Source organism: Falco cherrug, chromosome 10, assembly GCF_023634085.1.
Source record: "Falco cherrug isolate bFalChe1 chromosome 10, bFalChe1.pri, whole genome shotgun sequence".
Taxonomy (NCBI): Eukaryota; Metazoa; Chordata; class Aves; order Falconiformes; family Falconidae; genus Falco; species Falco cherrug.
In genome coordinates this window covers 19,727,118-19,754,884 of record NC_073706.1, presented here as the reverse complement: position 1 = coordinate 19,754,884, position 27,767 = coordinate 19,727,118, and the positions used below count along the sequence as shown (strand labels likewise).

At 41.4% G+C, this 27,767-nt stretch overlaps 1 long non-coding RNA gene and 1 pseudogene across 4 annotated transcripts in view; one reads left to right on the top strand and one right to left on the bottom strand.

Annotated features, from left to right (window-relative positions):
- Positions 1-27,767, bottom strand: part of LOC106631119 (acyl-CoA (8-3)-desaturase-like) — a 47,984-nt pseudogene that overhangs the window by 8,664 nt on the left and 11,553 nt on the right.
- Positions 1-27,767, top strand: part of LOC114015623 (uncharacterized) — a 43,024-nt gene that overhangs the window by 10,133 nt on the left and 5,124 nt on the right. For 2 of the 4 annotated variants that reach the window (XR_008734265.1, XR_008734262.1), the window contains exons 2-9: positions 1,050-1,124; positions 1,971-2,100; positions 5,246-6,661; positions 11,003-11,094; positions 11,667-11,799; positions 18,758-18,842; positions 20,394-20,557; positions 22,223-22,491. This is a non-coding gene — a long non-coding RNA (uncharacterized LOC114015623). The remainder of the gene's footprint in view (positions 1-1,049; positions 1,125-1,970; positions 2,101-5,245; positions 6,662-11,002; positions 11,095-11,666; positions 11,800-18,757; positions 18,843-20,393; positions 20,558-22,222; positions 22,492-27,767) is intronic. The other 2 variants (XR_008734264.1, XR_008734263.1) reach the window with 2 other exon arrangements.

The window sequence follows — 27,767 nt, the reverse complement described above, 5'->3', positions numbered from 1 at the left end:
CCAGCCCCAGAGTGACTCTGTGCAAATACTTATTAAGAATAGTTGTGTGACAAAATGAAGTTGTTTAGCTAATCTCTGTCCTCTGCCCCAAAATAACACAGATTTGGGCAACTGTGTGACTAACACTGGAGGCCTATCTGTAACATACAGTGGGTTTAAATACTGTGCACGTAATCACCATCACTGATGAATCCGAAAAATCAGCAAGCAGTTTCTCTGCAAAATAATCTGCTCCCAGTACCTGGTTATTTCATGATGTTGCAACACCAGATGTTTTTACAGTCTCCAAAATTCAACCAAATTTTGCCAAATTCAGCCAAAAATTCCAATCTCAGGACTGTTACTCCTCTTTTTCTAAGTCACTTTGCTCCTTAACTCTGCTTTTCTATCTTTTTTGAGAAAACACCACAACAAAAAGCAGCAATAAAAGGACTCCACAGTTTTGTGCAGTGTCACCCTTACTAATACTGTGGCATTAATTGTACTCGTTTTTCCATTCCTCAGGTTTCTCTTCTTACCAAGAGCCTTCTGTGTTTTTCATCCTTTCCTAAGTTACTATCTTTCAGGGCTATATGCTCTTGGTAAAATCTTCCAGTCAAACTAAGATAATTTCTTAATTTTTCTTAAAATATACATCCAAAAGACTAAGCAACTGACCTATTCCAAAATGTACAGACCTCACTAAAGCATTACAGATTTTCTTAATGAATGCTTCTTTCACTTCTTTTTGTCTGCCTCCCAGATTAACCAAAGAGCCTGCTGAATTTACAGTGTCTCATGAAACTGCTCTTAGTAATGAAGAGTTCCTTACTTCACCCACAATGTCCTGGATATATTCCCAAAGCAACTCGGTGTGGATATAATCAAGTTTGCTCCAAACCAGAATGTGCACACATGATCAGGCTACACAGGAGAACGCAGAAGTCCCCACACACACAAATTTACCTTGCTGACTAGTGCCAGCATGGCTTTCTCTGCACTGGATTACATGAATCTGCACTATAGACATACCTATTAGCAAATATTCCAACTTCTACTCTCTTCCACAGTTTTTGCTGAGGCCAAGATGCACAGCTTGTGAGGATGCAGAGCTCAAGCAGGACAAGATAACTCCAGTATCACAGGTATCAGTTTGCCTTAGAATAAATAGATTCTGAATATTGTGTCTTGTTGGAAGCGATGATGCTGTTGCTGTCCAAAAGCACTGAGCTGATGAAGATTTATGTGTTCTTCAGCATCTCTGGAGCAAAGTAAACCCTCTTCCTATTAATTTCACTTACAGCCCTTGAGCTGGATTTTTATCATACGTGCTTAAAAAGAGAGAGCAGGAAATAAACAGGCATTTTCCCGTTATAGTGCACAGCCTATTTAATATGCTTCACACTCAGGTGTGAGGACAGTTGAGCTGGCAGCTGAAGTCTTGCAGGGCGTAATGATTTGGCCATGGGACCAATCTATAAGGACAGCACAGATCCCAGAAACAAAATATCTGTGTTTTCCAAGTTCGTCCATTCTCTGGGGTATTCCAGCATGCTAAAATGAAAGAAATCTGACGGTACTAACTAGAGAAATGAATAATGGAAAATACAGAATGCAAAGTCCAGCTAATACAGAATTTGAAACAATAATGGGCTCAAAATTATTTCCATGAACCTCAAACATCCCTTAACTACGGAAGATCAGGGAACTATTTGTCTTTTTTTTTTTTTTTTTTCTGTCAAAGAAAGGAAGCAATCACTTCTTTGTATAGATGGTTTTTGTATAGATGTTAATTTACCACCATTTTCTACCTTTCCTGCATATACCAGAAGGCAAGAACTCCCAAGGAGCTTGCTGAACGTTTGGTGTGTGTTTACCACAAGTTTCCATGGCATTAAAATAGCAGTCAGGCAAGGAAACGTGATGAGCACAATTTTTGCCCACAAACTCGCTAGCAGTTGGACACTCGTTAACTGGCTGATTTTTTTCAGGTTTGTCCATCTTGAGGGTCAGAAGAAGCACATGCAATAACTACAGAAGCTTGCTTGGAAAACTGCTTGGGAATTTGCTTTCTGTCCGAGTGATGCTGGGCGGCATTTAGGAGGGACACGTTTCCTAAAGGTATGTTCCTGGAAGCAGCTGCTGTGGTTGCTACAGGGTTGATTGATGCACTACTTGTGGCAGCTTCCCCACTTTATCCTGGCTGCAAGCAATCCCTGCAGTTCACAGGAGCTGCAAAAGCAAGATCGGGAGATAAGAGTAATCCCAAAGGCTTTAGCCTTTTTTTTTTTTTTTTTTTTTTATAATTGTGGTGAGACAATGGAACAAGTTGCCAAGAGAAATTGTGGGTCCCCCATCATTTTCATTGGTCATTGATCAGATTGACAAATGTAAATAGCAATGGACCTGTGTAAGAGTATAGCAGAGCATCTCTTAACCTCTTTATACCTTTCATAAAAGTTGATTACAAGAACACTACAAAAATCCTCAGGGGTGGTGGCACACCGTATGCATAAAAAATGAATCCTAAGTGTGCTGATCCGTATTCCCCTCCAGTTCAAAACACTGCAACTGTTGTTGCTTCGTGGAAATACTCGATGACCATGAACTCTCCCTTTTGGCCTTGAATTGAAGAACATGTTTTAGGGAAAAGATCACCAGTGGCATATAGCTTAATCCGAACACTTCCTCTAGAGCCACACAGGAGAGTTGTGTTGGAGCAGTAACAATGCTGGCAAGGACCTTTAGTAAATCTTTAGAAATTCATTGCATTTTGTTAATGGTCCTGAACACAGGTCTACAAAAGATCGGGTGAGCAAGGCTCTGATAACTAGTGCTTTAGTGGAGCAGCTGATGTGGCACAGAGCTGATGCTAGCCACATTCTTTCCAGATGCTCCCCATTATTTGGGTGCGCTCCACTAGTTACCCAGCACTGTGCTGAGAGGTCCTCTTGATAACGATGCAGCAAAGGTGGTTTCTGTTTGTGCCACTTTGCAGAAATTTCTGAGAGAGTAAGTGATGTAACCTAGTGGAGGTCAGTAAAGAGACAAAGAATGTATGAAACAGCTGGAAAAAATCCTCTGTATTCTGACTGAACGACTTCCTATGCTTATGCCCAGTAACTTGCTGCTGCTCACCACTCCAGATGGTCACATAAACAGTTGTGCTATGGCTGCCATGTTCGCATGAGATATCAGTGCAGAAACACAGATACAAGGTTTTACAGTATGAATGGAAGGGTGGCATTGACAGAATCGTATCTTTACATCTTCATATGATGTAACGTGTTCTTTCACAATAACAGATCTTATCTACTGCCCCCCAGAAAGCATCAGTGTATGACTCAAGATCTGCAGCACAGACTTGCTGAATAGAAAGAGTGATATAATCTCTTTTCTGTCGTACCATGTTACACCCTTTTTGGCTAGTACAGCTGATTATGCCCTGTTTTGGTGATAACTGCACCCACAAGCTTGGGGTGGATGCCTTAATCCCTTGAAGAAATTACAGAAACGTATGGAAGCATTCTGCCAGCTATTTCCCCTCACTCTTAACAACCTAAACTCTTAGGAAAACCTTGCATTATTCCCATTTACTTAATTCCAACTTGGTTTTCAAAGCACCATACTTCTGTCTAAATCAGACCAGAAGTTCCCTGTCACAAATTTAGTGCTGAAGAGTCACTAAATACGTAGCTCCACATGTCTGAACAAGGCAGGTAGGAACGTCAAGATGAAGGAGGAGCTTCCCAGAGCCATGGAAACTCAAAACACGTTTGAAAGTCATTTGAGCCAAGCTATGAATACTATGTCACAAGAACATGGAAGAGAAAAACTTGAACTATATGAAGAATGGCATGATGGTTTATGGGAACCATTACTACATGTTGCAAGTAAGGGAGGATAGCTCATTCAGTACCCAAACAGTCTGACTTAATTTGTTGAGTTTCTCTCCAACTCAGGCAACGCAGCAAAGAAAACAGGCATTCACCTAACACTCTGCTACCTGGGGTGTGTTAATGTGGAGTAACTTCTAGTACTGTTAATAGGGTAAATGGAAGATAAGCTGAAAAAGGTGTTGGATACAAAAGTTACGGACACGTACTTAAAGTTGCTGCATAATAGATTTTGTAACATCACTGTGGAAGTGATTTCTCTCATCAGCCTTGTTTCTCACACCTCGCTTTACAGTGCATGACAGCAATTACCTTGCTACTCCAACAGAGGACAGAAAGGGAAGGCCTAATAAAGAATCACATAAAACCTACACGTAGAATTAGGTGCGTGATCACTTACTCCCACTGGAAGCATTACTGTCTTATTAGAACAAACAGGAAATACTGCAACTGCAAGCTTTATCGATCTACATAACTTTCATGTTATCCTGTTCCATAGCTGTTCTATAAACTCCAACAACTGAAAATCAGGAAACGGTTAAACTATTTCAAACTCAGTCATGTGAAGAATTGAAAACAGAGTTAAGGTTATGCCCGGATCTTTACCTTGTTTGAATGATGTTCTGATCTACCAGACAGCCTCATCCGCCCTCTCTCCATGCATACACAGACACTCTTATTTTATTTTAGAATTGCAGTGAACAGAATTTGTCTGTTTTCCCTACAAGGCCAAACATTTAGGTCTAGACTCATCATACCTAACTTTAAGTGTCTAACTTCTGTTAGCTACCTACCTTAGGAGACCAGTTAGACACTCTCTGGACAGTGCATTGAGATACACACTTTGAGTGGATGCTTCAATTTTATGTGGCCGTAGATCACCCCATACAGATTACCAGACTGTCTCAAAGTCTGGATGCTTTTAGTCTTTTGGCCAGGATCCTGGCACTACACTTTCACCTCCCTGCCTTCAAATGCATGGAAGAGAATCCTATTTCCAGCTACTTGATGTAATCCGTGCAAACCAGCACAGGTAGGAGTTATGGCTATTTGAAAGTTTACATGTAACGCTGTCCTCTGTACACGAAAGGGGTCAAGGAGAGGCTGAAATCCCTCAGAAATTCTTTGCTACAAGGGTGGCAAGGCGCTGGCCCAGGCTGCCCAGAGCAGCTGTGGGTGCCCCATCCCTGGCAGTGCTCAGGGCCAGGCTGGACGGGGCTGGGAGCAGCCTGGGCTGGCGGAAAGTGTCCCTGCCTCTGGCAGGGGAGTGGACTAGGTGATCCTTACGGTCCCTTCCAACTCAAACCATTCTGTGATTCTGTGATTTTTTTGTTATGCCACTGCACCCACCCACTCTTTTTCCTATACAGGACAGGAACTGCAAATTCCAAGAGACGAAGCAGCACAATGCTCGTAAGCCAGCAATGATTTCCTGCACATGGAGCTTGTAGACTTTGTCCACACTCTGCAGAGACTTGCAGACAACATTTGTAAAAGTTTTTTCTATGGTAATATTTGGAGAAAAATGGTTATTACTACTTTCCTCATAAGATAGAGATCCACCCAGCCTTCCCATCTAAGGTATGTCAACAGGTACAGACAAGTCACATCAAATAGCAGGTGAAAACACATTGCACAACACTATCAATTATCTTCCTGAGAAGTTGCTTCTATAACATTATGGGCATAACATATGCTTCTTTCACTAGATCTCATGAGAAGTACTTCCTGTCTTTAAGCACTTCATCACCGGGAGCAAACATAGTATTTCTTCACACTCGCCACAAAGAACAGCAAAAAAATCATACTGCTCTGCAAAATTTAAATACATACATATACATTACAGTTGTGTTGGTTCTTGACTTTTTGTTTGGTGAAAAACACTGGAAACATCACCTGATAATGTGCTAGGTTTCTTTAGTGTCTGATCAACATAGCATTTCACTGATCTACCAAGTCACTCTCCCTCTTCAGTTCTGAATGAATCTTTCTGTGGAAAAGGCAACCGACAGTTTGCACCATCATCTAGAAGAGATTTCACCAGACTTGTACAAGACCACTAATATTTTTCTTTTACTGCTGGTAATTCCTTGACTGATACAAGTTTGTTTTTTTTCTTTTTCAGAGTGCATCTTAGCATAGCATTGGCCTGTAGACATCGTTGCTCTCCTGTGATTTTTCCCTGCCTTGTTGATTGTAGGTGATTATCAGACAGTTGCACTGCCCCTCTCAAGACATCTTTAATTAAAACAGCACTTAGGATTTTATTCCAGGGTTTAGAAATGTATTGTATTCTTTCTCAGCCTTTGAATTCCTGTGTGAGCCCAGCCAGATCATGTTAGAATCATAGGATATCTCAAGTTGGAAGGAACCCATAAAGGATCATCGATTCCAGCTCCTGGAAAACTCAGTGCCCATGTATACATGCTCTAGACCCTACAAATGAACAAGAAGTTATCTTGAGTGCAGCTGTGCTCATACGGCTCTTGGCTTAACTCTTTCAGGTAATTCAGTCATTGGAAGCAGTATAGCCGATATGGTGACGCTGCAAATACTTTTTTTTTTTTAAAGGCATAGTAATATTTACTTACATTAAAGGGTGCTCAGGCAATATATACAGGGTACTGAGCATGCAGACTCTATAAAAAAGTACTTTTAATTTGAGCGGCTTCTTTTGCTCTGTTTGTGACTGTCTCATACAGAAACAGAACAACCTGAAAATGAAGGATGGAAAAATGTGACTACAACATCATAACAGAAAAAGGACAACTTAAACATAGTAGTAGGTAAGCATAAGTATTTTTAATTCATCTTTATTTCAGTATATTCCAAGTAGATTATTTACTTCAACAAACTAGCCTCTTTTTATCATCTACAGGTTTAAGGATTATGCTGTGTGGAGATACAGATATAGAAAGTGCTCCACGGCATCTCTCTGTCTCAAAAAAGGATGATGTGAGCATCAGAATAGTTCAGATACAATGAATTAATTCATTCGCTTTGCTTTAGCTGTCTAAAAATGGATAATCTAAACAATTTATTTATTTTTGCTCTAAATGGACAGTGTAAATTACATCCAGTGATGTGTGTCTCACTTCATTGACAAGAGAACCTAGACACTAGCTTAGACTAGATGCTTAACTTCATAAAGCTAGGCAAGATGAATCCTATTTAATGAGTCCTTCAGTGTTAGGGCTGATAGTGTTCTTTTTCTAAACAGTCATTGCTGGAGGCAGCACAAGTTTAAGATTTAAAGGAAATGGAAGCACTTGAGATCTACTCAGATTTTCTTTGTATTCCTTCCATTTGTTATGGACCGTGGCCAATTTACCTCTTCATCTGCTTTATTATAAGTGAAATAACATGGTTCTTTAAGGAATTGTACTTTTAGCTCTTATCACCACCTTTTCTTTTATTTATTTATTTTTTAATGATTGGAACAAATTTCAGAAAAAATCTGAAGAAGCAACTGAAATAGAAAACCAAACAATTGAAATAAACTTTTGCAGAATTACTCTTTTACAATTACCAATGTACATTCTTCATTCCTTACCTTCAGTAATGAGTCTACATGATTTTTTCTTTACTCTCCCCAAGGGAGACAGAATATTAAAATCACAGTCAAGTTATTCAATCGCTTTCAACCCAGAATTAGCATGTTGCACACTTAGAACTGTCTTACAAAACCTGAGACACCCACTCACTCCGTGAGAACAATTTAGCCACTTTTATTTGAGGGAAATGAGGGGGAGAAAAGCAGGGCAATATAATTACTTCTGTCAGTTAGGAACCATTATCAAGATTAAAAGGGAGGATCTATATTTTGTAGCTGGACTGGTTCCTTGCACAACCTGTGCCTAGCACCATCTAGGTTACCTAAATGCCTTGTTTCACCTGGAGTGGCTGGATCCACATTTTATCACAACTCATCCTTTCTTTCAGGATCTTCTTCCTTCTGCTTCTACATGGAAAGAAACATAAATGGGAAGTTAACGGCAACTGCTATGTTAGCCAAACCATACAAGTAATTCTTGCTTGCCAAACAGAATTTATCAGGTTAACAGAGATTTTTGGCTTGCAATTGCATTTAGAAATTTAAATTTCTATAGGCGGCATAGGTATAGGATACATGCCAACTAACTTCACATCCCCAGGCCCAGAAGTGCAGCTAGCTCTGGAACTATGTGGATTTATTAACTGTAACTTCTGTGTTGTACAACAAAGGCTGCAATTCAAACAATCGGTGTCGTGTAAATCACAGGCAAGTCACCTTCATCTGTGCTTTTGAATATGTATAACTAGATTCGGTATCTGTTGAAAGCTTCTTACGTGTTGATAAGGAACCATAAAATTAATTATATAATTACAGTGCCTTTCTAGTAGAAGTGTAGTGGTTCAACATACTTAGAACAGATAATATAATTCAATCAACCAATAGAAATGGTGTTAGGTATTTTGGCATAGATAAGTGAATATTGCATTGCGGTACTTCCTTTAAGAGGGTTATTATATTAGAAACACCTTCATCTAAGGGCAGGCAGTGGTCATATATTGTTGCTCATGCTCAGGGACAAAACAAGCCGTTGCACATTGTTCAGTTAAGCTCACAGTATTCTGTGCCCTGCTTAGCTATCATCAAAGTTTCTTATTTTTGAAATGGAACTTCTGTCTTCTCCAAAAGCAATACTTAAAGAGTCTAAGGCTAAAATCAATAATTCTATCTAAAAATGTAATTGAAGGCAGAAAAACCATGTTCACCCTTTTCTTTTTTGTTCACTTATTTCAGACTAAAATACGAGATGTTGTGTTTACTCATCTAGTACCACTTTGAGCCAGTGCCAGCCATTTTCTCCCTCTCTTTGTTTTTTCCTTTCCCTTTCCCTTCCCCCTCTCCAGGCCTAATTATCTTCATTGCTTTTTGTGAGGCCTGAAGATTCCAAGGATGAGGTAGACCAAAGGTACTGACCAGGCAGAGGGAAATAAATAGACTTGGGACTGCCATCTAAGGAGGTCTGCATGGTCCCCAAGGTTTGAGGACAATTTTTAATCCTTTATAGACCTTGGATGCCCACAGGACATGGGACCTTAAGTCACAGGTTGAGATGTAAAGATAGACAGAGTCTGTAAGAACTGAAACCTGACAACAACTCAGCCATCAGTCTGTTCTTCAAAAATTAAAAAAATCTTTGCTCCTGAATTTATGTGAATTAAAATCTTGAAATGAAATCTTATAACTACTGCAGTCCTCAGCAGTGTGAAACATTGAGGTGTTTTCCCTCAGTGCTACATGTTCAGGAACTTATTTAACCATACATAACCCAAAATGTATACTTCAAAAGCAATTGAGCATGCAGGACAGCATATACACTGAATAGAATCTATTATTAGAATTAGCAATGTATGAGTTACAGCTCCTATTAGACTGTTATAAGCAGTTTTATACCTACTATGGTAATTTTTTTTATTTCATGGACATGCTACCAGGGTCCTTATGATAAAATTTAAATGTAAGCTGTTCTATGCACAGTTTTTGCTTGTCTCTCTACCTACAGCATTTAGAAACACAGGATGGGAAGTTTGACAGGTCTCAAACAGTTATTAGAAAAAAAAATCATAAATTATGACAAATACTTTTATATTTGGTTGCACAATCCCTGCATATCTTCCACGGATCAACTGCACAGTATTTGTGGGTTTAAGGTGAATTTTCATGTGCATCTGAAGCATCCCATCTCCCAGTTCCTGAGATTCCCTGGACAGCTGCCACCTGGAGAGACGGGATGCTGTGAGCTTCCTTGTAAATATTTGGGGAGAAGTAACACAGGCATAAAATAATCCAGTTTGTCATCACAAGTACCCTCTCTGTGTCTCTTTTCTGTTGTCAGAAAAGACTGATAGACTAACTGATGTCACTCCCCACATAACACGAATCAGAGGTTATATGACGACTCCTTCACTGAATTTCAGGCATAGGACTGCAGGTCATTTCAGTTCTGCATCCTTGAATTGATGGATCAAGAGCTCTCCCCTTCTAGTTGAAACTAGCTCATTGAGGCACAGACCCTGGGTCATTTACTTGGATTTGTGGTTTACTGTTACATAGGTTAACTAGATGGAATGTTTTTTTCTGCTGTGTCTATAAACACCAGGTTCTAGTACAATATTTTCTTTAGATGTACTGCCTGCAGGATTAACCTTGGAGGAAATCAATTGCATTTTAAAAACACTTAAGTGTTTTGTGCCAGTCCAGCTGATGGGTATTAGTGGATATCATGCAAGTATTGCATTTTACTTTACTTAATTGCTCCTAATCCTTGATTAGACAAACAGAGACCTTGGACTATGCCTGTGGGATCCTTCTGGATAAGCAAGTGGAGTACTAATTGTTTAATCTTAGCCCTGGGCAGCTACTAGTTGCTTATATACTAATTGCTCATAGATTATAAACCTAAGGAGGCAGTGATGCCAGACACACAAGCCACTCCACAATATATTGGCTGGCCCAGCATTGCAAGTGCTGTCTTTCAGGCATGAAACATAAAGCTTGACAGCAGCTGGGATTATACCGGGGAAATCTGGATCTCAAAATACAACCTTCTATATAGCAGGAGCTCCCAGCATCCTGGAGCAAAAGGTTAAGGGCAGCATAATTAAATTAAATAGAAACAAAGGGGATTATATAAGGGACATAATGCAATTTTTTTCCCCCCTTTGTAAGCGGCGTGCAAGGGCTTTGTGACTGGGGCAGATTGAGGCAAAGGAATGAGCTTCATTAGCCCAGGCTGCTGGGGTCGGCCCCGAGCACTACCAGTGTGTCACAGGCTATTACATCGAGCAAGCAAAGCAGATGCAAGCCTAAACCTAGGCCAGGACACCACATCCCTTCTCTCTGTAAACTGCCCCTAGACATAACCTAATAAGGAGAGAGATTAAAAACTTCTGCTATTTCTAATGCCTTGGTATTTATCCCAAGACACTGACCTATGTTGTTTTCTTTTGGGATGCATTTTCAGTGGCACTATCAGCACTTGCTTTTCTATTGTGAGCACTACAATTCTGGGTATTTTTTGTCACAGTAACATTCTCAGCGGTCACAAAAGTAGAAAAAAAGAATCCTGTATTCACAGAGTGAAGAGAAGAAGGGGAAAAAGGTGCCTTATGCTTACTCAGAAAAAACCTGCAACTGTGACCTGTGTACATAAGAGGAACTCAGAAATTGGTGAGTGGTGGGAGAAGGTTTTCTTGGGGTAGGGGTGGGACAGGGGAAAGAAATTCCTTTTAAGTTCTTAAAATGTTTTTTTTTTATTATTTTAGAAATATTGCTAGTATTTTTAGGCTTTAAAAAGCCCTATACTCTTATTTTAGTTTAACTCTGTAACTTGCATTTTGGGTTTGACAATCTGATTTTAGATGTATACTAAAAAAGGTCCATTTGTCCTGCATAAGGAAGTGGGACCTGCTTTGGACAGGAACATCCCTGGGTTTCCACAGTGTTCGTGAGCCAGCTTGAAACAGGTTGGGAAATCACAATTTTACCACATCAGCACTGAAAGAGAGCACCTGTTGCAGTCACTGCCATATTTTTATGGCATATCACCAATAATTTCCCATAGTGGACCAGGTTTTAATGCCCTGCTAGCATCACGTCTTAGGAAACCTACAGACCCGAACATGACCTAGCCTCATGTCACCCTTTACTTTCTATTCTCTCCTTAACCAGGACCTTGATCTAAGTACTCACGTGCAGAATTTCTATTCAGCTTTTAAAGTATTTACCTTTTTCCACTGCAGGCGCAGAGCTGACACATAGCAATTAGCGGTGGAAAGTGGACAGCAAATGGTCATGGACTTCACACTGGTTACTCACGCCCTGAGCTCCTTCTGTATTTGCTGCAGTAACTCATTATCCAGACAGAACCTTCAGGTAGGCTGCCTCGCAGATATTAAAGTAATGCAATTTTGCAAGGGATATTAAAATAGGGCAAGCGGGAAGTGTCCTGAGGAAAGGACGGGTCAAAAGGAGCAGACCTCAGTGCCTTGGTTGGGTATGAGAGAAAAGGACTAGTTTCTTTGCTCTTTTCTTCCCTGTTTCGTTTGAAAAATAAATCACAGCTTGTAAGCCACAAACGTTTCTTCGACATTTTTTAGCTTGGTTTTCCAAGAAAATGAGATTTGACAGGTGCCTGCCTGTTTATCAGCTCACTTTTCCTCCCAGCCAACAACTATTGAACTCACTGGGACCTCTACACTAAATTTAATTAAAATAAGCCCAGAATCAGTTCCTACAAGTTTGTATAAACTAACAGTTGGTTCTGAAAGCTCATTCAAGTGTCTCCACTGAGGGCTCAGCTGTTATGAGACCGAGAGGAACTAATGTGTTAAAAAAAAAAAGAGGAAAAAAAAAAAAGACCCTTTCAACTGGAACTTGCAATTAAAGAAAATAAAGTTATGAGAAACTAGGCTCTGTTATTTAGACTCAAACTGTACTCAAACAAACACTGTGCTCTCTCTTGAGACTTCTGTTAACTCACTTTGCATGTTGGAGTGGAGTAAATACCCTTGCTTGTAGGTTTATTTGAATTTGAAAATGCGCAGAATAACTAAATATTCAGTTCGGCCAGACTGATCCTTTGTCTGTGTCTTGCTGTCTGTTGCAGTTTTAGGTCAAGAATTTACTGTCAGACTAAATCCCCTTCCACTTTTTGCAAGACAGATTGAAACAAGAGGCTAGTACAAGAGGCCATGGAGCTATTCCTGTGCTCCATTTCTTGGAGAAGGGTTTTGGACTATTCTTGTGCAGGAGGGAACTCAAGAACTCTGACCTGTCACCCAGACCCTGAGTCTCTCCCCCTCAGAAAATGAGGCACCATATGCTGGTAGCAAAGAACAGCTTCTGTGGTTGCCAAGATCATTTCCTCAAAGATGACATGTCCTCCTGGACACTGGTGAACTCTTCACAGTATCCAAAGCTATATCAAAAAAGAAGGTGCTAGAGAAACATGCCTGTTGCTTGCTCCTTTCTCCACATCATGTCAAAAAACAACACTAATTGCATGTGAGGTGAGAATGCTGAACCGCCTTGTTTAAGCTCGCAGGCAAGTGACTGCCAGGTTCTCTGGTTTATGAACAAGCCCCCACAATTTGTTGGGGAAACATGTGAATCAAATTCATTCAAAGAACAAGATGCAGAGCAGTCAGGACACAGAGGGAGCAAAAACATCTGCAAGCCGCTGTTGTGAACTTCACACTGTGAATTCCCAAGTGGACAGCTGTCCTCCTTCTACAGGTGCTGGAGTGGCTGCTCTAAATGTACAGGATTTGGCTTAAAGTTGTAAATTCTAAGTCCCATGTAGTCCTGGCTCTCAAATGCACTGTTATTACAAATTAACCCACAATGTTCAAGTTATTATCTCATCTTTTCTCTCTTTATGAGCTACTTAGAAACTAGTATTTCCAAGTGGCCACAGCTAGCCCCATACCTAGCATGTGGTTTACCCACTCGCCATTGTGGGGTTTGTAATTTGCCCATTGTCCTGGGGAAAGAGATCTTCCAGTGATTTTAATCAAATACTTTTAGCAAAATTCTGAAATTATTTTTTTTAATGCTTTCTAAACGAGAAGTACAGAATTTGCCTTTCTGTACTCTGCATTTTCTTAGGCTGGGAATGAGAAGTTGTCCAAGATTTTCCTCTTGTTCATTTCTATGAGTTTGTTACAGCTGTTGATGGCAAGGTTCCTTACTTCCTAAGAAGACTGATAACTGTGTAATTCGGAAATAATTTTTAAAAGTGTGTAGCCTGGTGTGGCTTTGGCTTTTGGTTGTGTGTGGTTTTGTTTATTGCTGAAAGAATCGCAAAGACCAGGGGTAGCTGGTAAGCAAGCTGAAGCTTTGCTGGTGAATCAGTCAACCAGTCTCAAAAAATATTGTTTCAGTCTTCCCTGGACATAAGATTTTTCATAAAACTCTGAGGATGAGGGTCTCTTTCACCTGTGGGAGGGGGCTGCGTAAGGAGAAAGGCCCTTAACCATTTCCTGAGCCTTTCCCTGTAATTCCTTTTATTTCCCTGCAAGTCCTTATATTCCTACTATATTTTTAATGTTTATTGGCTTCCTGCTCTGTCTTAAACAGTGCCAGACTCTCTTGCTGAAGACAGTTTGGATTCTTTTACCCACCGAACTGTGCTTCGATTGAGTAACTCCAGCTGCATAACTGTGTGCTATTAACAAATAGTTAACGACCGCACTGCCTTTTCATTTCCAAATGCACCTAATTCAAATGATAGCAGTAGTAATTCAGGAGAAAGATATTCAGGTGTTTCATATTGTCATTACGCTTCTTTGGGTAAAATTTCTGTGCTATGCACAGGACTTCAATGCAGGAGCACTGTGTTGTAGTGCCTGGTATTATCAGGCAAAACTGCATCATGTCTTTGTCCTACCTGAACAGCGCTGGCCGGCATTAGGGTCTCCAAAATAACGACTGAAGTGCTGAAAGACATGGGCTGCTCAAAGAAACCCATTACGAACACAGCTGTTCCGGTCTCAGCAGCAAACAGGGAGGAATTCATACAAAGAAAGGAAAAAGTGGTTCATTTCCAGCGTAACAGCAGGACAATACCACAAGGAGGCAAACTTGGATTATTTTTCCTAATTCTTTCCGATTTTTCTCCTGGAGAGAGGCCTTAGCTCTAAACTGTTTGAATTGCAAACAGATTTCCTCCTGTGGAAATCATGCCAGGATTTTCCACCTCTCCTAGCACTCCGACGAGTACAGAGGTCATGGCATCAAGCCTCTCGAAGCTCAAGGAGCATCTGGATGATGCTCTTAGTTGTGTGGTTTAGGTAGTCCTGCAAGGAACAGGGAGTTGGGCTCGATGATCCTTAGGGCTCCCTTCCAACCCAAGATATTCTGTGATTCTAGATGAAATGAGCAGGACACAAGTCAGTTTAGAAGTCTGCAAATGCTCTGGGAAGCTTCTTTGGCTAGTCACAGAAAGACCTAGATGGCACTCGAGGTACAAGCTCTAGCTGCAGACCAAGAGTAGTCCGTCAGGACGGAGCCAAGGTGCGCAGCTCCCCACAAGATGGAGAACAGGACTGCCACAGGCAGCAGGGCCATGTCAGCTAGGATCTGTCTCACAGTGTCGGAGAGCTGAGCAAGGCAGGTCTAGGATGGCAGCCAGGCCCAACCAAGTCCCAAAACCAGGAAAAAGCTTGTGGTGATGAAGCAGGTCCATGGGTCAGGGTCAGTGGGATCCATGGCCAAGCCTAGCTGAGCGCAGGGAGGGAATGAAGACCCAGAGCTGAGTTTAGATGGAAACCCTGGTCAAGGTGTGGGTCCAGGTAAGGCTGTTCAGGGCCATTAAGACCTGTTAGTGTACTCAAGGCCCTGACACAGCGCGGCTTTTCTTATAAAAAGAATAGAGGAAGAGATACTGGTTATGATTATGAGGTTATGAGGTGGTAGATGCCCCACCCCCAGAAACATTCAAGGCTAGGTTGGATGGGGCTCTGAGCAACCTGATCTACTTGAAGATGTCCCTGCTTGTTTCGGGGGGTTGGACTTGATGTCTTTTATAAAGGTTCCTTCCAACCCAAACCATTCCATGATCAGAGACAACTCTTGATCACCTTGCCATAGATTTTATTTAAAATCCATGCAACCTTGCCCTGTCCCTAGGGTAGCTCTACAGTGGGAAACATGTTAAAAGGGTGTTTTTTAGGGACAAGAGGAATTATATTGCTGTCAGCAGATTCAGACACTACAGCAAGAAGAAGGCAAGACACACCTTGGTTCATGCAACTAAACAGTGACAACACCCTCATGGAAGATAATAAAGTAGTTGTATAAACAAGGCAGCAGTGCCTCAACCTTGCTTTTAGTATCTGAGGTCATTAAAAAACTTGCTTGTCAGGAGAGTGTTCCTTTTCCAGGAATCTTCTGCTCCACAAGCATTGCAGCTCTGAAGAAGCAGCAGCAAAGGAAGTTATATTCCACAGATTTTTCTGAAGTCATGCTTTCATTAAGAACAAAACGGAAGGCAAACTTTTATTCCCTTGACCCAGCCCCAGCTACGCTGACACTGGGTGACTGTCCATGCCAGGGTAAAGGGCACTGCAGCTGGGCTAGAAGGAGAATTGGAGCTTGAGGGAATCAGGCTGGAATGGTGTTGGGAAGGCGCTGAGAGAAAAGGAGGTAACAGGATCCTTGAGGTAGGCACAGAAGACTTATGGTACTACAGACTTAGGGAGCAGGACCGAGGGGAACAACCACTCCAGGAGAACGCTGGTGAGAAAGAAGAAACCACGCTGGCATGGAGAACCAAACCTGGGTTTGTCTCTCCTGCTGCAACAAGCAGGTGAGGGGAGAAGAGCCACTTGAGTTGAATCAAGAGGGCGACGTGGAAGGACTGCAGTCAATGCTGATCAAGGCCTGAAAGGCATCACAATGTGAGGACAGGGAGCAGGGCTCTTGTACAGCTCCCTGGAAGAGCCAACTACTTAGATTTGCTGCCGTTATTTCTGTTACTCTTGGCATACTTACAATTTGCAAGAAATTAGCGGGGATCTCTTCTCCTTTGCTGTGCATAAGACACTGGGTGTACCTGTGGTAAGAAATATCAATAGGCTTGTATAGAGAAGGACAGCTCACACAGAAACAGCCTGGCTGCCTCCATCTGGGCATTAGATGTGACACCCCACCAGGATTCCTATCAAAGAAACTCAGAGCGGGAAGAGCAAGCAGCAAAACATCAGGAGCAGCAAAACTGGAGAGTAGCCCTGAGGTAAATCCCTTCACAAGTTGTTATTAGCAAGAGATGAAGGTGGCAAGATAACCTACACAGATCCTATTTATGACTACAATGAAACTATCTAGGGATATTCTGATTTTGAACTGGGAAATTAGCAAGGCTGCAAATTAACGGTCCGTACAGGAAAAAAGGAGACGTTAGTTAAAAATAAGACACAGTACCTTTAGTCACCAAATATTTTTAAATGTAACTGGTTAGAATGAGGAACTCATGCCTATGATACACAGAATTAAAAAGATTAAAGGAGGAAAATGGAGTTGAGATTTTTCTTCTCACAGGTCCCTTGGTTCGTTGAAGAGGACAGGTTTTGGAGGGATGGTCAAACTGTAAATCACAGTCCCAATAACATATTTTTTTGAGTCAGGGAAAAGTTTCCTCAGTACTTTTTCTACTCTGTTATCACACCCTGCTAAATCTTATCTCATGCCAGAGAGCACAGAAAGCAGGACGTGCTCCCAGCCTGCTGCCTTAACATCCTCCGGATAAAAAGAGCATACTGCTGCTAGTTAGAGGTGGCCTGCCTTCAAACTCCTACTGCTCCTTTTTACCTGCCCACAAAGTCTGTCCAAAGCAGAAACCACCACTTGGAGCTTGCCCTCAATCTAAGTAGTTTGTTGCAGAAAAAGATTTAGCAACAAAGGACAGCTTGGGCAGGAAATATTGCAGAGTTTTAGCTACAACCAGGGAGAGGCAACAGAAGATCCACCACCATGCTGATCCCAGCCATTTACTACATGCATTAGACAGTAAATAATTGCTATGGGCTACTAATTTGCCTAAAACTGTGCTTACAAGTCTTCCTGCATAGTAAATAAAATTCTTCTACATGGCTTAGGTTTGCAATCTGTGGGCATTGCTATAAAGTGCAAACTTTGTGCAGCACCTGCGGGGCTCAACACTGGACTTGTAACCGATCACTCCTCTGTCACCCTTTGTGCAACGTACGTTAGGGACCACTAAAAGAAAGTGGAGGCTTTCCACATACTTCAAATGATGAAAGAGCAGGGGCATAAATCCAACTCCAATTGGAAGCTTTTAATAGTTCATTTTAATTTATAAATCAAAAATAAATGTAGGGGAAAATGAATTAATCAGAATGAACACGAATTCTGCAAGTTTAAACCTGCCAGCTGGCAAATAGTGGGGACAACCCATGCTGTTGCAAGATTTTGTGTTAAGAAAGCTGTAGGAGAAACTACACATGGAAATCATTTTTTTCACTACAATGCAGGCTGCCATTTTGAAGTTTTTTGTCTTGCTTGTGTCTATAGTAGCTTTTTACCATAAGTGGGGAAAAAAAAAATAATTAACTTGTAATGTATATGGCTGGCAAGTGAGGAATGAAAAAATCATGGTGGAGTGACTACGTTAGTGGACGAGGGAAGAGCTACGATGTCATCTGTCTAGACTTCTGTAAGGCCTTTGACATGGTCCCTTACAACATCCTTCTCTCTAAAGCGGAGGGATCCGGGGGTGATGGATGGGCTATTTGGTAGATAAGGAATTGGCTGGATGGGTGCGTGGTGGCTGACTGTCAGCATGTCACAGCCTCGCATGGAAGGTATTTTTTTTATTTAGAAGTTGGTAAGGGCAGTAAAAGGATGACATGAGGATAATAATAAATCAAATAATGAAAAAGGATTTAAAAGCACCCTGAGAACCTCTCTTTCATTTTCACACACCCACAGCTTGCGACTTTATTCATAGGATTAAGAAGCTTACATCACACATTGAGCAAATTCTGTATGCTGCAACATCAAACTTTTAGCTCATGTCCCACAGCTGACATTTCAAGCTGTTATAATGAGTATTTTTATGGGTAGCACATGCCTGCTTTGCTTTGCTCATTGATGTGCGTGGCTGGTGAATAAAAGTGTTTCTGATTCAACAAACTGGAGCTTCATAATGGGGTGTTGAAACAGTGCATCAGAAATCCCAGCAGGCCCTGATAGAAAGCAAGGTATAACATTCCAAAATCGGTTGACTCTGCTCACCCTGACATAACAGGAATAATACAGGGAACCTTAGTTTGAAATAATAGATTTTAATGACATAAATCTCTATTTTTAGGTAAGCGTCTACTGTGATGTTATAGCTAAGAGTACGTATTCTCCGAATATGCAGGAAGGAAAAATCATACAGAGGCAAAGCGGTGGTGAGTCTTCCCTGTGTATTATTACTGTGGGGTTTTTTTTCTCATGGTGTGTGTAGTTCTAGTGCCCACTTCAACAAATGTTAAAAAATGAAGATAAATCCTTTTTCAGCTTCATGAGGAAATCCACTTGCATTGCAACAGGGCAAAGTATCTTAGGCTATTTTGTAATTGAAGAGGAATAGAAGGTTAGGTTAATACTTGGGGTATCTAGCATGAGGGTGAGATTTCAAAGGTCCTAGTAGGTCAGTGGAAGTGGAGTGAGTAATTCCTAAGAAGAGCCACCCTTTAAATCACTGCCAGCAACAGCCTCAGTGGCCAGAGCAGCTGGTATTTTCTTTCCCACATTGGATAAGTCACCACATAGTCAGTCCATATAAGATAATAAAAGAAGCATTGTAAATTAATCCCTATTGAATCTCTTTTTATATCCTTCTTCAGGCATCCACATTGTGGAGAGTGGGCTGGCTGGAATATTACTCTGATCTGACATTTTTTGTCTATTTGTTGTGCTAAGTAGCCCCCTAGACAGCAGTAATTGATGTCTTGTGTGATGCTGGTGTAAGAGGTTGTAAGTGGGTAGAAATGCCTGTGTAAGCAAGCTCCAGGTACACACTGAACGATACACAACTGTCATGCACGGTTCTGTTCACCAAAATGGTTTATGAATCAGAGTGAAAATTAGGGTCATGTAGATTTCTGTACGTGGCAGTTCTTGCAGAGTATATAGACTTTATTTGCATAATTATCTTGCTCTTACTCAATGTTCTCCATACTGTGCTGCTACAAAACTGTGTGTATCAGTGCACCATTTTTTTGGTGCAACAATTGTGCACTGATAAATAGGTGATTCTAAAATACATAACATTTTTTACACTTGATACTTAAACCAAAGCAGAGTGAAGCTGCTGTCACACACGGGCACTTAGAGAATCGGTCTGAGTGACCCTCTGATACCGCATGGCATAAGAAAGTAGGAGCTGAACAAATTTATTTACTTTTTGTCCCCATATAGATAATTTTCTAAGTTGACATTAAAGTGCTGAGGAGGTAAAAACTACCCACACTTAAAGATCTTAAAGAGACCATCTCTGACTTGATCTTTAGTTCTTATTGTAGTTATATACATTAAGCACAGAGATGACTCTATTCTTATGGAAGTGCATTTGGCAACACTCCTGTACACGCTGTCAATACAATAGCAGTGCCAGTCCAAAGGGAATGCCTACGTTGCATGACATGTCATGTTAACGTAGAATCACTACACTGGCCTCTTCCCCACTTTATCCCCTGTGTCCAGGTGATCACTTGAACTCAACAGTTCATTAACGAGCCCATTACTGACTCTTAAATGTGCTGCAAGGCAAAGCTGGCACCTTGTTCTGGTTTTGGATGGGGTAGAGTCAATTTTATTCCTAGTAGTTGGTACAACACTGTGTTTTGGGTTGAGTATGGGAATAATGTTTTTAACACACTGATGCTTTAGTTGTTGCTAAGTAGCGCTTACTCTGAACCAAAGACTTTTCAAGTTTCCCATGTTCTGCTCGTGAGCAGGTGCACAAGAAGATGGGAGGGAGCAGAGCCCAGACAGCTGACCCAAGCTAGCCAAGGGGACATTCTATACCATAAACCATCATGCTCCGTATAGAAACTGGGGAGAGTTGGCTGGGGCCTGCCGATAGCTGCTCGGGGACTGGCTGGACATCGGTCAGTGGGAGGTGAGCGAGCACACTGAGCATCAGTTGTCTGGGGGATTTTTTTCTTTGGGATTTATTTCTTTTTCCCTTTCATTTTCAGTACTATTGCTACTGCTATTGCTGTTGCTATTGAAAATTTTATGGGAATCATTTTACCATGTGGAAAGGTGAGAGGGCAGGTGCTAAGCTGAGGCCCTGCCACACAGAGCAAGGTGTCAGTAGAAAAGGGAGGACAGGAGAGGCACTATCCTCATTTTAAAGTGTTTCTTCCTGGTACCAGAGACCCACCATGGTGCTTCCCAGGCTGCAGTGTGTGCACAGGGCATGCCCCTTGATAGCAGTTCCACAGAAAGCATACCGAAAATTAACATTTGAGCAATTGACTCAGTCCTGGCACACCATTTTCTAGTCCCTTGTGGAGCTGGAGCAAGAACGGGCTCAGAAGCACAACTTAAGGGCCTAGGCTGCCTGAGATAACAGCTCAGATACCACAGTGCTCTTATGAAAGCAATTACAGAGGACGGAAATTGCTCCTGCAATTATCAGTAGCTATTGAACCTAAGGTATAGAAGCATCTAAAATGGGGATTGAATTCCTGCCCGGGAAGCATTCAAAGAACGAAACAAGAAATGCCATGAATGAGAGGCCAGTTCTGCCAGTTGCAATTCTTTGTTGCATGGTGGTACGCCTGCCAGGGGGAGGGGGACATCACCACCCTGTCCATACATGCTGAGAGGTGGGCGCTGTGGCTTCGGATTGCTTTTGCTAGAGAGAGATCTAAACCTGCTGTACCAACGGTATAACCACCGTATTATGAAAAAGCAGAGGATGACCTCTTCCGTCTCCATTTTAGAAAGAAAACAAATGGGAATGTTCTCTGAAGAGCAGAGTCCTGACAGCACTTGTCAAGCGTGTTCCGAGCACGCTTGTGGGATCAGGCCCCTCGGGGGATACAGCAGGCAGGAAAACCGAATATGCCCCACCCTCAGGTGGGTGCTAAGAGGGAAATTGCTCGGACCAAGGCAGTTCTGTACATGCACAGGAGCACAGCTCAGCATTTGAAGTGCTTTGGTGTAATAGCAGAACACACCTACGGTGCCGGCTGTAGGCAACACCTGAAGAAAAGGCATTGTAGGTGGTAAGCTGGAACACAGTCACCTGTCTCATCACACTGCGTTGTAGATATCGTCCCTATTTCTGCCTGACTGTCTCTGAATGGATATATACTATATATATACACGTTGTAATTCCCTTCAGGTCAGGCAACAGACAAGTTGGCCACCAATTATTTAAGAGTTTATGCAATAACACTGAAGAACGCTAGCAATTTTTTGCAGCAGTGGGTTGTAAGAGGAATGAGTGAAGTAGTCTTTTATGGGAATCATTTTACCATGTGGAAAGGTAAGAGGGCAGGTGCTAAGCTGAGGTCCTGCCACACAAAGCAAGGTGTCAGTAGAAAAGGGAGTTATTCTTGCCATTTCTAAATTCTTTCAGATTCCACCCAAACCATGTTATCCAATTGCATCCCTAGATCTAAAGCCTGAGTGAAGAACAAAAGCAAAGATAAAAATTTAGGAGAGGGAAATGCTATACATGCCTTCCTTCATCATGAAATAAGCCTTGTTAAGCCAAGCCTATCCTTATCCTCAAAGCTTCACAATTCTTTTTTGTGTATGTTTGCTGCAGCTTTGTCGACATTACTTACCCATACAAACAGCCACCAAGTCAGCATCCTTCGAACCTTTCAGAGAACCTACAGGGTAGAAAGCCTGGAATTTGTCTAATCATGAGGAGACAGGAAATATTGATGAGTTGAAGGTGGGAAAGAGGTTGATGAAGACCCATTTGGAAAAGAGTTAAGGGAGGCAATGATCAAAATCATCCAAGAGGAGAGTGAGCGAAAAGCTGAGAAGTGAAAGGAAAATACTGGGGTTGTGTAATATGAGAACAAGAAGGTAAGTGGAAGAAAAAATAACAGATTTATAACATTCTTCCTCCTTTTACTATAAAAGATTGTCTCTGTTCCTTATTAAACATTGAATTACTATGAGAAGCTGGGCATAGGATTGCTGCAGAATAAAAAGCATGCTGCATTACCCTGCACGACATGCTATATTTACACGAGCACAATCTGACTCCTAATAGCTGTCAGTGACCTTGCCTCATTTCTTCTGCTTTTTTGCTCTACCTGTATAAGCAAAACCACTTCCAGTAGAATCTCAGTATAAACTCCTGTATAAACTCCTGAAGCAAGCAGGATTTGGCAAGCTATTTCCCCAATTTCCCTGTTTCTTCTGGGTATCCCAGATTACATCTACCATCTTGCAGGGAACATTAGGTTATGAAAAACATGATGAGTCAGATTACAGTCTCCAGTAGACTGTTTAAGCACAAAACCTGTATTTCAGTCTTCTTAGCCTCTTGTCACATAAGTTTTCTGTTGAACAAGCTTGCACTGAGCACATTTTATTGTCCCTCTATACCAGCGTCACAGCTGGGGCAATTTCCAATTAGTACTTATTATTAGTACTAATCAGACCATTAGGGACCTCAGTAGTAGTGCAAAGGCAAAATGAAGGGCTTGCCTCTCATCAGCTGTTACCCTGGCCCCTTGAAGTTTGTGAACCATGTTAGAATTTGGTAAACCAGCTTAATTGTTAATAACCTTTATGAAGTAGATAAAAAATGAGTATTCTCACAGAGCAGCCATTGAATCAATTAAAGAGACAGAAACATTTTAATTAAAATGAGGTTGCAAAAAGACAGACTCAATAAATTACTGTGTTCCAACGAGTAAAATGCTAACTAAATGCAACGAATAATCAGTTTGATTTATGAGACTGACACCAGAAAGAACCAGTTTGTGTCAGTCTTGTATTTATAGGATCTCACTGCGACTCGGGATCTAATCAGCACAGCTTTCAAGTCTCACTGGTAAAAAAAAAAGTAGGAATCCTTAATATTTATATTACCTTCACCAAGTTATCTATTTAAAATGTCTTCATGTATTACAAAGTAGAGCATGCAGTGAAATCTCTGCATTCATCTTAAGACAGCACTATCACTTAAATACATACAAAACGTTACTACTGTTGCACATAATTGTGGATACCACCTTTCTAACCAGCCCTGGATTTGGGAACACAGAATTTCTCTAGGCCCTAGTTGGAAGGGATTTTCAAATTACATTCAAAGCACTTTTTTAAAACTACTTTTTTAATCAGGATCCTTTTCAATGACATCTGTCAGCTATTATTAGGAAATAACCAGAACAGTGTTATTAATGCCTGCACCTACATGCAAAATAATAATAATAAAAAAAGACTAAATGGAGATGTTCTTAAAAAACAAAGGCAAAAATAGAAGTCCAAACTCCTTCTGCTTTGTGTGTTGGGCTTGATATGGTTTGTTACCTCGAAGGCGGCTGTTGGTGGCTGTAGCTTGTAACACAGGTAAGTTGGTCATCAACGTGCTGCAGATGGGTCACATTGTTCACGGTGGTCTCTCCTTGTACGATCTTCCACATTTTCCTCCTTTGGGTGGTTTTTCCGCTGAAAGCTGGGGCACAGAGTTCTGGGTGTGAATGGCAGAGGAGAAGAACCACTTTTCTTCTACGTGGTCTTTGCTTTTAGGAGCAAATTGCCTAATTATTTGCCATTACAAGCTGCCTTTGTGGTTTTAGGTTGGTTAGGTGAGTACAGCACAATACAGGTTTTGCCAGTATGGCTCAACTGGCCCCTAATGGCCTGTATTAGTTATAAATGAGATTGGAAAATGTCATCATTGAATCATCATTCCTTTGCAAAATCAGCAAGATTAATTAGAGGTCACACTCTCTCTCTAAAACAGGTATTGACTTTTGATCTAAAAAACATGAAGAGGAGCTTTACTGATATTTTTATAATTTCTCTTTTTTCCTATATTCTAGCTTTTCCAAATAACCATGTTATCACCACTCAGCCTTTTTCCCCTCTCCTTTTGGTCCTGCTGTTAATTGATACTCACACATCTCCTTGTTCTTTCATGCATCCTCCATTTCTTTTGTGTTATTCAGTGCTCATCTCTCCTCATTTACCGTTTACCTTTCCCATAATGTTTAAAGCACTTCCAGTGAAAAATACTCTGCTATAGGCTCGCTCCTAGCTTTTTCATTTTGTTGGCTCTCCCAAAAACCCATAGTGTTCTTGGAGAGGTACAGGGCATCTATACAGGTGGCCAGTACACTTTCCACTAGCAGAAGCTGTCCTTGACCACAAGCACAGAAGGGCTAGGTCCTTCTTGAGGCCAAAGAGCTAAGTATCAGGCACAAAGCTGGTAAGAAAGAGTTCCAAAAAAGGAGCTGGTTCTTGGGGATGTTGGAAGAGAAAAAAAGTTTGCAAGGCCCAATGGGATGACATAATTAGATAGGATTTAATTCCTTTTCTGGCTATAGGAACAGAGCCACAAATATACTTAGTTGCCTAATAACCAATGTAGGTGCCCACAGGTCCTTGAAATCACCAGGCAATCAGCATTTAGAGAAAAATTAATATGTATAAAACTCAACAAAATCAAGAGTACCCTAAATACCCTTGCAATCCAGACATACTCCTCAGTGCCTGGGCCTCTTAGTCTTATTCAGAGCTTGTCTACATCAGAAAGCTAATCAGACAGCACAGTCACCACTCAATTGAAATATATACATCGAATCATAGACTCAAAGAATCTTTTAGGTTGGAAAATACCTTTAAGATCATCAAGTCCAACCATTAACCCAGGACTGCCAAGTCCACCATTAAACCAAGTCCCTAAGCACCACATATATTTATGCACATAAATAACACATGCTGTACAACCTCTTTGGACTGCATTCAAACCAGCTATTACAGCTGTACAACTTAGCATCTAGTTACCTGCCTCCCTATGCAACCCACAAACAGTACAAGTTACAACACCGAAGCAGTTAGAGCAAGTAGTGCACAGTGATCAGCAGCAATGGGGACATACCCCAGACTGTCTTGTCCTTTGCATACTTATACTATCAATTCTAGAATATCCCTTAAAGACTCCCCCATATCCTAATGTGTCCTGACTTACTGCAGTTTGCTTTGTCCTGTCCCATCACCACTGATCCACTGAGCCAGAAACACCAAGCAGGAAACCTTATTGCTGCCTCTCAGTACTGGAAGCGGGCTTAGAAGAAAGATGGAGAAAGACTTTTTACCAGGTCTTGTAGTGATGAGGCAAAGGGGAATGGTTTTAAGCTGAAGGAGGGTGGATTTGGATTAGATGTTAGGAAGAAATGCTTTCCTGTGAGGGTGGCGAGGCGCTGGCACAGGCTGCCCAGAGCAGCTGTGGGTGCCCCATCCCTGGCAGTGCTCAGGGCCAGGCTGGACAGGGCTGGCAGCAGCCTGGACTGATGGAAGGTGATTGGAACTAGATGATCCTTAAGGTCCCTTCCAACCCAAACCATTCTGTAATTCCATGACTTTATGAGGAATTTCTTTTCAAACTTTTTCCATAAGCAAGAAGCTGGCATGTCCAGTGGACTGATCAAGTTGATTCAAGAGCTACTTCTTCCTGATTTAATGGCTCAGTTCATCATGGCTCTAAATTCTGAGACTGAGAGCAGGAAAAATAGAGGTTCATGGTTGGGAACAAGAAAAAATGTATCCTTAAACCACTTTCCCACCCACTCTTACTGAAATTAGCTTTGCCCAGCTCCCAGGTTTCTATGCCAGAAGATGCACAGACACTGATGGTCTGTGCTGACTCTTTGCAGCAGTTGTCTGGTGAAGAGCTTCCCTTTGAGAGCTGCCGCTTTCTATCCATGCAGATATGCTTCAAGCCAGTGCTCCCCAGAATCCTTCAGCGAACTGCAGGAACAGAAAGTGAAAAATCACTTAGGGGAGACAATATTCAACTTCATGGGAAGCAAACTGTAGTTTAGGTGTGAAGAGAAGTAAATGGGGGGAAAAAGGGTTAAAAACTGCATGGACACCACACGGAAAAGTCTGACTACAGGGAATGAGTTGAGAGGATTTCAGGAAGACAAAAAAATCCTTGAAATGTGGAAAATTTTTGAAAATCAAAGTGCTTTCAGAAAGACCTAAATAAACTCTAGGTTTAGATATTAGGAAGAAATTCTTCCCTGTGAGGGTGGTGAGGTGCTGGCCTCACAAGACAAATCAATATCTCTTCAAGGATATTGATTTGAAACTGCGTCCTTCCCTTACATGCTATTCCAGTGCAAAACTCTTGTTAATTGATACTTACTGCAAAATATCTACAAAGGCTGTCAGTAAAGTCTTGCTTTTATACTCAATGCCATGCTTATTACAAAGGCCTTTCACCAGTGGAGCTACTTTCCAGTAGTTGTGTCGAGGCATCGTGGGGAAAAGGCTGCGGGATTGAATGGGAGAGAGTTATTGTCAGACTTTGCTTGCACCGCTCCCTGTTCCCTCTGTCCAAAATATTTCCCTGCCGTCCCCCAGAAGGAGGACAAAGGGTCTCCTGGAATGGTTTAATGTGAGACTACATGGCCTTTCTCAGTTTTAAGTGCCCCATATTATTCCCACCCTTCTCCCCATAATCATACTCACTGGTGCTCAATCTGGAAGTTCAAGTGCCCAGTGAACCAGTCATTGAACAAAGATTGGTTCACATTGCAGGTTGCATGGAGCTAGGAGGAAAAAAGACCAAATAAACACATGATTTAGATTTTATTTTTATGCAAGTCTGAGAACTGAACCCCAGCAATTATTACCTACCCTTGTCTAGCATAAAAGGCAAGTTAGAGTCAGGGATTATAGCCATCACCGCCCTGAAGAATTACATGAAGGCTAGATTGAAATGGGTTGTTGGGATACAGGTTAATTCGGCTGGCTCTTCATTCAGGAATAACTTCTTCACTGGCATGCACACAACTCTAGCTGTGATTTTTTAAAGGGTTCTTTCACTTGGATGGAAAGAAAAGATGCCCAATAAAGAAGCAAAAAAAATCTTCTGGTCTCCTCCAACTAGTGCAAGTAAAGTCAAATGCAAAAGTATGAGAACAAAGATTTGTGTACATAGGCTTCATCTCACCTAATTCAGACACCTTTAATTTGAAATCTGAATCTGATCTCATCACTTTAGAGTCAATGGAGAAAACGATAAATTTTTATGGTCCCACATTCATCTGACCTGATTTAGATGTCTATTTTAGAGTAAGATGAATCGTGCTCTAGCAATGGCTCTGCCTCTCCAGTGA